Genomic DNA, 9,915 nt, shown 5'->3' on the forward strand with positions numbered 1-9,915 from the left:
TTTGAATACGCTTTATTTATTTTTCTTGCCTGATTGCTCTGCCTCAAAAACTTTTTTAAAAAAGAAACTTGTTAGAAGTGCAAATTCTCAGCCCCGGGTGAGGGTGGCTCACACCTATAATCCCAACCATCAAGGGAGGATGACTTGAGCCCAGGAGTTTGAGACCAACCTAGGCAACATAGCAAAATTTCATACCTATAAAAAATTTCAAAAATTAACCAGTCATGATGGCACACTCCTATAGTCCGAACTAATCAGGAAGCTGAGGTGGGAGGATTGCTTGAGCCCAGCAGTTCAAGCTGCAGGGAGCTAGGATCCTGCCACTGCACTTAAGCCTGGGTGACAGAGCAAGAAGACATTGTCTCTTAAAATTTTTTTTTAAAAAGCCAGTTCTTAGGTTTCCATGCCAGATTTACTGAATCAGAAATTCTAAGAATGGGGCCCAGCAGTGTTTTAATGAGCCCTCAGGTGATTCTGATGCATGCTAAAGTTTGAGAAACAATGCCCTATATAACACTCCACATAGCCGGGCATGGTGGCTCACGCCTGTAATCCCAGCACTTTAGGAGGCTCAAGGCAGGCGGATCACCTGAGGTTGGGAGTTTGAGTGAAACAACATGGTGAAACCCTGCCTCTACTAAAAATACAAAAATAGCCAGGCATGGTGGCAGACACCTGTAATACCAGCTGCTTAGGAGGCTGAAGCAGGAGAATTACTTGAATCTGGGGGCGGAGGTTGCAGTGAGCAGAGATCGCACCACTGCACTCCAGACCAGGCGACAGAGCAAGACTCTCTCAGATTAAAAAAAAAAAAAAGACTCCACACAACAGAATTGGGTTACAGATATCAGAAATCTAACTATAAAATTAGATTTAGTACAAAAGGGAATATCCTAGCTCATGAGGCTCAAGATAGTGGAGTAGCTCCTGGGATCAGGACCTACAGGACCTGGGCTTCTGGGACTGGAAAGAAGAAATGTTTCACTTCATGTTTGCTCATGGGTGCTCAGAATGGCTCCATCTCTCACCCACCCTCAGCCCATGTGCTGCTCATTTCTCTGTCTCTGTTTGTTTTTATCCTCTTTTACTGCAGACAGACTTCTGCACATGGTGAAGATGGGCACCTCCTCTACCCTGCAACCTGCACACATGCATACCTTCATATCCCTCTAGGACTTGACCTCAGAGGCAAGGCTATTCCTCTCTAGGCTTCAAATCAAGAAATCCCAGGGAAGAACTCCAAGGGCTAGAAATGTTAATGGAAGAAAGGTGTTGGGAAGTCTTGCAGAGGAGATAAATAACAGTAGCTACTGTAGCCTATTACATAACTATAGTCAATTTTACTTTGAGAAAAGGAAGTTTGGAAAGATCATTTGCCTTGCCCAAATCACTAAGTCAGTGAAAATCGAAACCAAAAAAACTTAAAAACAGTAATATTTAAGACCATACCATAGTCATTCATTTACTAAGGAATTTCCTAGAAAAAATTAGTTTAGGCTTTAAGTCTACATATTTGCACTGAACTTTATCCCTCATGGAAAAAAAAAGTTTTATAAAAATAACTGCAGGAGTCTAGTAAAACAATGGTGAAAGAAATATAATTTTTCCTATTGCAGACAGACGTTTGAGATTTTTTTGCATTTATGTCATTCAAAAATGATTGTTACAAACTTTAAACTTGGCAGCAATGTACTCCCAATGGAGGAAGGGAAAAAAATCAAGCCAATCTAAAGCCATGAAGATTTAAATAATGTATTTAAGAAAAAGCACAAAATAGAACATTGTGGTTTTTTGCAAGAACTTAGACTTAAGGCTTCCTGATGCAAAAAAAAAAAAAAAAAAAAATTCATTTAAGGATTCTACTTTAGCAAACGATTACTTTTTGAAAATGTGCCTTCTACCTAACCCCAGAAAAATATATACTAATGAAGTATACAAGTTAAGAACATACATAAACAAGGCATCAGTTTCCAAAGGTTTTCTTTCTTTTATTTTTCAGATGAAGTCTTGCTCTGTAGCCCAGGCTGGAGTGCAGCGATACTATCTCAGCTCACTTCAATCTCTGCCTCCTGGGTTCAAGCAATTCTCCTGTCCCAGCCTCCTGAGTAGCTGGAATTACAGGCACACACCACTACGCCTGGCTAATTTTTGTATTTTTAATAGAGACGGGGTTTTGCCATGTTGGCCAGGCTGGTCCTAGCTCCTGAGCACAAGTGATCCGCCCACCTTGGCCTCCCAAAGTGCTGGGATTACAGGTGAGAGCCACTGTACTCAGCCTCCAAATCTTTTCATAGCAATGTTTATTTGATGTCTCCAGCCATAAGCTGGTCTTCCCATTTTCCCTTTGAACAAAATAATAGCCCATTATGGTTTTTATTTTTAGGGCATATTATAAGCCCTATTAAATGTGCTATATAGCTGAATCAATATAAGAATCAAATATAAGGTTGGGCTGGGCATGGTGGTTTATACCTGTAATCACAGCATTTTGGGAGGCCAAGGTGGGCGGATCACCTAAGGTCGGTAGTTCAAGACCATCCTGACCAACATGGAGAAACCCTGTCTCTACTAAAAATACAAAATTAGCTGGGCGTGGTGGGGCATGCCTATAATCTCAGCTACGCGGGAGGCTGAGGCAGGAGAATTGCTTGAACCCAGGAGGCAGGGCTTGCGGTGAGCCAAGATCGCACCATTGCACTGCAGCCTGGGCAACAAGAGCAAAACTGTGTCTCAGAAAAAAAAAAAAAAAAAAGAACCCTAATTCTGGAATTTCCTGATCTTTGAATGTCTACATTCATAACATTGTTGTGTTACACCATTTGTGGATAGTTTCATGAAAATAAGTTTCATTCTAGGTTTTGTCTGTTCTCCCCTCCCCTCCCCTCCTCTCTCCTTCCCTCTTTTCTCCTCTCCTCTCTTTTCCTTTTCTTTCCTTTCTTCTGGATGGAGTCTCACTCTGTCCCCCAGGCTGCAGTGCAGTGGCACGATCTTGGTTCACTTCAACCTCTGCCTCCCGGGTTCAAGAGATTCTCCTGCCTCAGCCTCCTGAATAGCTGGAATTATAGGCACCTACCTCCATACCTGGCTAATTTTTGTATTTGTTGTTGTTGTTTTAGTAGAGATGGGGTTTCACCACGTTGGCCAGGCTTGTCTTGAACTCCTGACCTTGTGATCTGCCCGCCTTGGCCTCCCAAAGTGGTAGAATTACAGGCATGAGTCACCAAGCCTGATCTATACAAAGTAATTGTTTTTCAATTCTTTTTTTTCTTTATTTTTTCTTACTGGCCTCTACATTAAGGACTGTTTTTCAATTCTTTTTTCTTTTTTTTTTTTTTTTTTTTTTTTGAGACAGGGTCTCACTTGTTGCCCAGGCTGGAGTACAGTGGCACCATCTTGGCTCACTGCAACTTCTGTCTCCCAGGCTCAAGAAATCCTACCACCTCAGCCTCCCAAGGAGCTAGGTCTATAGGCACATGCCACCATGCCCAGCTAACTTTGTGTGAGTGTATGTGTGTGTGTGTGTGTGTGTGGGTGTGTGTGTGTGTATTTTTAGTAGAAACAGAGTTTGCCATGTTGTATGTATGTGTGTATTTTTAGTAGAGACAGGTTTTGCCATGTTGTCCAGTCTGGTCTCCAACTCCTGAGCTCAAGTGATCTGCCCACCTCGCAGTTTTTCAATTCTTAAAGTCATTATTGCCTCTTTCCACAAATTTCTGTCAAACAATCAAGCAGGACAAAAGGTTCTGCTGCAAAAATAAGAAAACATTAGCTCATATGTAAAGGTCAGACCTTGGTAAAACATGAGCTATTTTTCCATATCCTTTTGCAATAACTGTTAAATCTGGAACTGTGTAAAAGAGAGATTATGCCTGGTTTCCCTTCACTTATAATTCCATTTTAGCAGATAACTGGTAAAAATAAAATCAGAGAAACCTAATCCTCTTCTCCATTTTGTACACCAAATAAGTCCACCTACACCATTTTGCCACAAGTAGATTTCTTACAAAATGCTAAATTCCAAATCTTGATAAGGAGATTTCCCCAAACCATCTGAGTCTACTTTCACCTGTCACTTTCTACCAGGACTCAAAACCTGTAACATCCCCACAACGAGTTCTTGTTTTAGCAGGAACACATATAGCACCTCTAGCTAGCAGAATCTTGCTTTAGAATGGGTTTTCCTTATGTCTCACTGTGTGCTGGTTCTATGTGGTAACTTTCTTCTCTATTCTGAATTCCTGACTGGCGGGGATTAACGTGATGATAATTTTGATGATGAGTATGATGACAATAATAATGAAGGCAGGCTGGGTGTGACGGCTCATGCCTTTAACACTGGCAATTTGGGAAGCCAAGACAGGAAGACTGCTTTAGCCCAGGAGTTTGAGTCTACAATAAGCCATGATTGTGCCACTGCACTCCAGCTTGGGTGACAAAGTGAGATCCTGTCTCAAAAAAAGAAAAAAAACAGAATAATGAAGATGACTTCACAATCATTTAAGGAACACTTACTACAAACCCACCACTGTACTAGAGACAGTCTATTCAGCTGCACCGTCTATATCTTGGAAATTAGTCCACACATAAATGGTAAATCCAGAGATATCACTATAATGAAGATTGCTTTCAAATGTGATTTTCCCCATCACGTTAATATTTTGTAGCTCTGCTTCTTTGCCACATCTACTGCGAGAATGAAGACCATTCTCAACAATCAGACGGTTGATGTTCTAGAAAATGTCGACGTTACTCTGAAGGGACGCACAGTTATTGTGAAGGGCCCCAGAGGAACCTTGAGAAGGGACTTCAATCACATCAATGTAGAACTCAGTCTTCTTAGAAAGAAAAAAATGAGGCTCTGGGTTGACAAATGGTGGGGTAACAGAAAGGAACTGGCTACCGTTCGGACTATTTGTCGTCGAGTACAGAACATGATCAAGGGTGTTACACTGGGCTTCCGTCACAGGATGAGGTCTGTGTGTACTCACTTCCCCATCAACGCTGCTATCCAGGAGAATGGGTCTCTCGCTGAAATCCGAAATTTCCTGAGTGAAAAATACATCCACAGGGTTCAAACGAGACCAGGTGTTGCTTGTTCAGTATCTCAAGCCCAGAAAGATGAATTAATCCTTGAAGGAAATGACATTGAGCTTGTTTCAAATTCAGCGGCTTTGATTCAGCAAGCCATAACAGTTAAAAACAAGGATATCTGGAAATTTGGGGATGGTATTTATGTCCCTGAAAAAGGAACTGTTCAGCAGGCTGGTGAATAAGATGTAAGAGTTGTCCAGCTATAGAAACAAGATGCCGGATGATTTCTAAGACCTACTTGTGACATTTTAAATAATGCAATAAAAGACCTATTGATTTGGGGGAAATCTATATATATATATATATACATGTTTTGTAGCTCTAAATTGTGTGCAGTGGTCCATGCCTGTAATCCCAGCACTTTGGCAGGCCAAGGCCGCAGTATTACTTGATCCCAGGAGTTTGAGATCAGCCTGAGCAACATGGCAAACCCCCATCTCTACAAAAATATACAAAAATTAGCTGTGTGTGGTGGCACACATCTGTAATCCCAGCTACTTGGTAGGCTGAGGCAGGAGGATTGCTTGAGCCCAGGAGGCCAAGGCTGCAGTGAGCTGTGATGGCACCACTCCACTCCACTCTGGGTGACAGGGTGAGACCCTATCTCAAGAAATATATATATATTTGCAGCCCTATGCACACATTACTATTTTGCAGCTAATATGCCCTAATAAGCTTTCAAAAAAACCAGCTGTGAAGTAATCCAGTACTGAACATGGTGCCCATTCACCTCATGCTCTTGGCTCTATCTTGGAGGTACTCACTGGATCTCAATGCATTTGGCCCTCATCTCTGTAACTTGGCAGCATCAACTGTCACTCACACCCTCCTCCATCAAGTAACCATCGCCTTTTCTTAAAGGCAAAGGCAAGTCTTATAAATTTACTTAGTAGTATTTCTTTTTTTTAGAAGCTTAACTATGGTGCATTTTATTAGGATGGGTATTGTTACCTGTTTTTTTTTTCCATAAACCCTCTTACTTTTAGTGCACAAGTTTAAAGAATGGGTGGTTTGTTGTTTCTGCACATAATGCAGAAACATCATCTAATATCCATACAGTTTCACTCAGTTCTTGCCACTATTTTATGGCATAGGTTCCCATTAGCTGATACAGCTTCCCATTAGCTGATGGAAGGAAACCAAGGCTCAGAGAACTTAAGTAACTTGTCCAAAATGAGGAGGCACGATGCCTTTGAGTCATTATATACACCTCATTTATTACCTGGCCTCATCAACCTCTATTCAATTAGTCCTTGCAGCTTTAAAGAGGACCAAAGTGAAAACACAGGCAGTTAAGTCATGGGGAGGTCAGGGCAGTGATGTTCACTGCTGTTCTCTAAGATTGACAGCACTTCCTTTCCATTTATTATGGAAGATATCCCAGAATATTTTTTTATGGTTCCAGAAAAAGGCCCATAAAAATAAATTAAATATGTGGGTCAGCTGTAGCAAGCTACTGATAATGTCACATGAGGGAGGCTGTGGAGTTCTGCACAGGGAAAAAAAGGTCCAGACTGGGCCTGATCTGGTCCTGGCTTTATGGTAGAGTGATATATAGCATATTCCAGAAGAAAAAAAATTGGATGTTGAAAACTGAAATAAAAAGCAACCCCAGAAAAGATTTTCTATTATCTATTCAATTCCTTTTAGAAACAAAATGTCATTAAGGGAAATACTATTGTTCTTATCATAGATGAAAATAGTGCATTTTTAAAAAGAAATTGTGTTACACAACAGGATCCTATTTTTTTTTTTTTTTTGAGACGGAGTTTCATTCCTGTTACCCAGGCTGGAGTGCAATGGCGCGATCTCGGCTCACTGCAACCTCCGCCTCCTGGGTTCAGGCAATTCTCCTGCCTCAACCTCCTGAGTAGCTGGGATTACAGGCACATGCTACCATGCCCAGCTAATGTTTTGTATTTTTAGTAGAGACGGTGTTTCACCATGTTGACCAGGATGGTCTCGATCTCTTGACCTCGTGATCCACCCGCCTCGGCCTCCCAAAGTGCTGGGATTACAGGCTTGAGCCGCCGTGCCCGGCAGTCCAGGATCCTATTTTTATCAAAATAGAATACACACACACACAATCTTTAGATGGTAAACATCAAGATATTAATGGTTATTAATCTCTAAGTGGTAGAATTACGGTGTTTTTTCTTTTTGCTAATTTTATGATCTGTCTAAAATAGATCGGCATAATTTTTCTAACAAGAAGTTATAAACATTACTTTTGAAAACAAATTTTTAGGAGAATTTGTGATTTTCTTTTCTGGAAACAATTGATTTTGTAACTGCAACAAGAATTCATAATTGTTTTCAGGTCAATCAGTCTTTTAAAGATTGATGTCACTCATGCTGTCATCCCTATAAAATGTCACAGACTTATATTGATCTTTTTTCTATTCTCTCATTTCAGCTTTTCATGACTCTGCTTCTCCAACTTTCCCACACCTTTTTTTTGTTGTTGTTGTTGTTTTGAGATGGAGCTTTGCTCTTGTTACCCAGGCTGGAGTGCAATGGTATGATCTCGGCTCACTGCAATCTCTGCCTCCTGGTTCAAGCAATTCTCCTGCCTCAGCCTCCCAAGTAGCTGGTATTACAGGCAAGCACCATCATGCCAGGCTAATTTTTGTTTTTGTAGAGACGGGGGTTTCACCATGTTGGCCAGGCTGGTCTTGAACTCCTGATCTCAGGTGATCTATCCACTAGGGCCTCCCAAAGCCCTGGGATTACATGTGTGAGCCACTGTGCCAGGCCTTTTTGTGTTTTTTTGTTTGTTTGTTTTTGTTTTTAAATAGAGACAGGGTTTCACCATATTGGCCAGGGTGCTCTTGAACTCTTGACCTTAGGTGATCCACCCACCTCGGCCTCCTAAAGTGCTGAAATAATAGGCATGAGCCACTGTGCCTGGTCTCCATGCCTTTTATCTCATCCACAGTCACCGGTTCTCAGTCCATTCTGCATTGCTTTGCTTCAGGCTGCTTCTCACTTCTCACCCTCCCTCATGCAACCCTGCTTGCCTGGGACCCGCAACCTCTGTGCTGACTCTTGCATTCTCTTCCAGCTATTAAGCTGGTCATTATTATGTGCAACTGGGGCTCCATCCCTCTGGGAATGCTCTGAGAGGTCATGTAAATTGTGAACAACCCCCAATGGTCAAATGTTGCTCCAGGAAATGAAAGTCCCTGCCAGGTTTGCACAGCCACTGTCAGAGTGGCTGAAGAGTTCCCATAGCCAGCCCACAGGGCAGGAAGTGAGATCAATGGAGAAAAATGTGATATAGCTGAGGTAATATGCTGCTGGGTTCATTGCTGGTGAAATTCTTAGTGATTAGGATACTTCTGAAAGCTAGCCCCCCTGCCCCCACTGACACCAGCCACATCAATGGCTAGAGTAAAAAGGTGGGCTGAGATGATGGAAGATACTATACAATGTGTCTGATATGTTGCCTCTCACAGAACATTGCCTGATATTATTCTCTTTGTCCAAGCCTTTTATTTCGTTTATCTGTCATTCTGATTCCCCTCTGGACACAATCTCAACAGGGAATCTTTCTCCATCTGTAAAAATTAACCCAACAACAGTCTTATTATCTACTAGCACTATTCATCCAATTCCTCTACGATTTCCTTTGTGAATTATAAGATAATGACTCTTGTGTTGTGTCTTATATTATTTAACTCATAAATTACAATAAATTGATAACATTTTCTTAGGTCAGGTCCCCTGAGATACAGACTCTGAGACAGATTTGCCTGCTGGTTTATTGGGGTGTGTCTTCTGGGTCAGCACCAATGGGTATGGAAGGAGATAGGATTGAAAAGAGGGAGGAGCTTAACTGGGGTGCAGCTGGAACAAAGCCAGGCTGCAGCCAGAGGGTAGCTCTGGATAGCCTATCTTGTCCCGCCTTGGTGCAAAGGGGGATGGGCCTTTGTATCCTGCCTCCATCAGTCAGTGGTTGGGGACTGACACCAGGCAGGGAACGTCATCAGGTGAGGGACTGAGAACATTTCCTGGAGAGTGACTCAGCTGAAAGACCTTTGGCCAACATTCCCAACAGCTGGGGAAATGGTATCTCAGTCCTGCAGGGAAGTTCTGGGCAGCCCACAGTATCAACTATGGTCCACCCTTTCAGCTGCTTGGATTATTTTTTTGTAAATTAGGTTTTGCAAATAGTTCCTCCAAGATTCTGACTGGCTCTTTTTCTGGGAAATTTAAGGAGAGGGTTGGCAGGAAAAATCACAGCCCTGTCTCTAGAGCAATGGATTCTGAGAGGCCAGCTGATTATCTCACCCTTCTGCCCATTTTAGAGTCCCCTCTTCTACCCATTTTAGAGTCCCCTCACCCTTGTCTATTATTTCTTTTTTTCTTTTTTTTTGAGATGGAATCTCACTCTTATTGCTCAGGCTGGAGTGCAATGGCACAATCTCAGCTCATCGCAACCTCTACCTCCTGGGTTCAAGTGATTCTCCTGCCTCAGCCTCCTGAGTAGCTGGGATTACAGGCGCCCACTACCATGCCCGGCTAATTTTTTTAAACATATTTTTAGGCCAGGCACGGTGGCTCAAGCCTGTAATCCCAGCACTTTGGGAGGCCGAGGCGGGCGGATCACAAGGTCAAGAGATTGAGACCATCCTGGCCAACATGGTGAAACCCGTCTCTACTAAAAATACAAAAAAAAAAATTAGCTGGGCATGGTGGCGTGTGCCTGTAGTCCCAGCTACTTGGGAGGCTGAGGCAGGAGAATTGCTTGAACCCGGGAGGCGGAGGTTGCAGTGAGCCGAGATTGTGCCACTGCACTCCAGCCTGGCGCCTGGCGACAAA

The 9,915-nt window shown here is 42.5% G+C and overlaps 1 pseudogene; it reads left to right on the forward strand.

Moving 5' to 3' along the window:
- The first annotated feature begins 4,694 nt into the window (after window positions 1–4,694).
- Window positions 4,695–5,372, forward strand: LOC116558622 (annotated as a pseudogene).
- Window positions 5,373–9,915: the final 4,543 nt, after the last annotated feature.

The sequence above is a fragment of the Sapajus apella genome, unplaced genomic scaffold (assembly GCF_009761245.1).
Source record: "Sapajus apella isolate SASKATOON/1434 unplaced genomic scaffold, GSC_monkey_1.0 scaffold22, whole genome shotgun sequence".
In the NCBI taxonomy this organism is placed as follows: domain Eukaryota; kingdom Metazoa; phylum Chordata; class Mammalia; order Primates; family Cebidae; genus Sapajus; species Sapajus apella.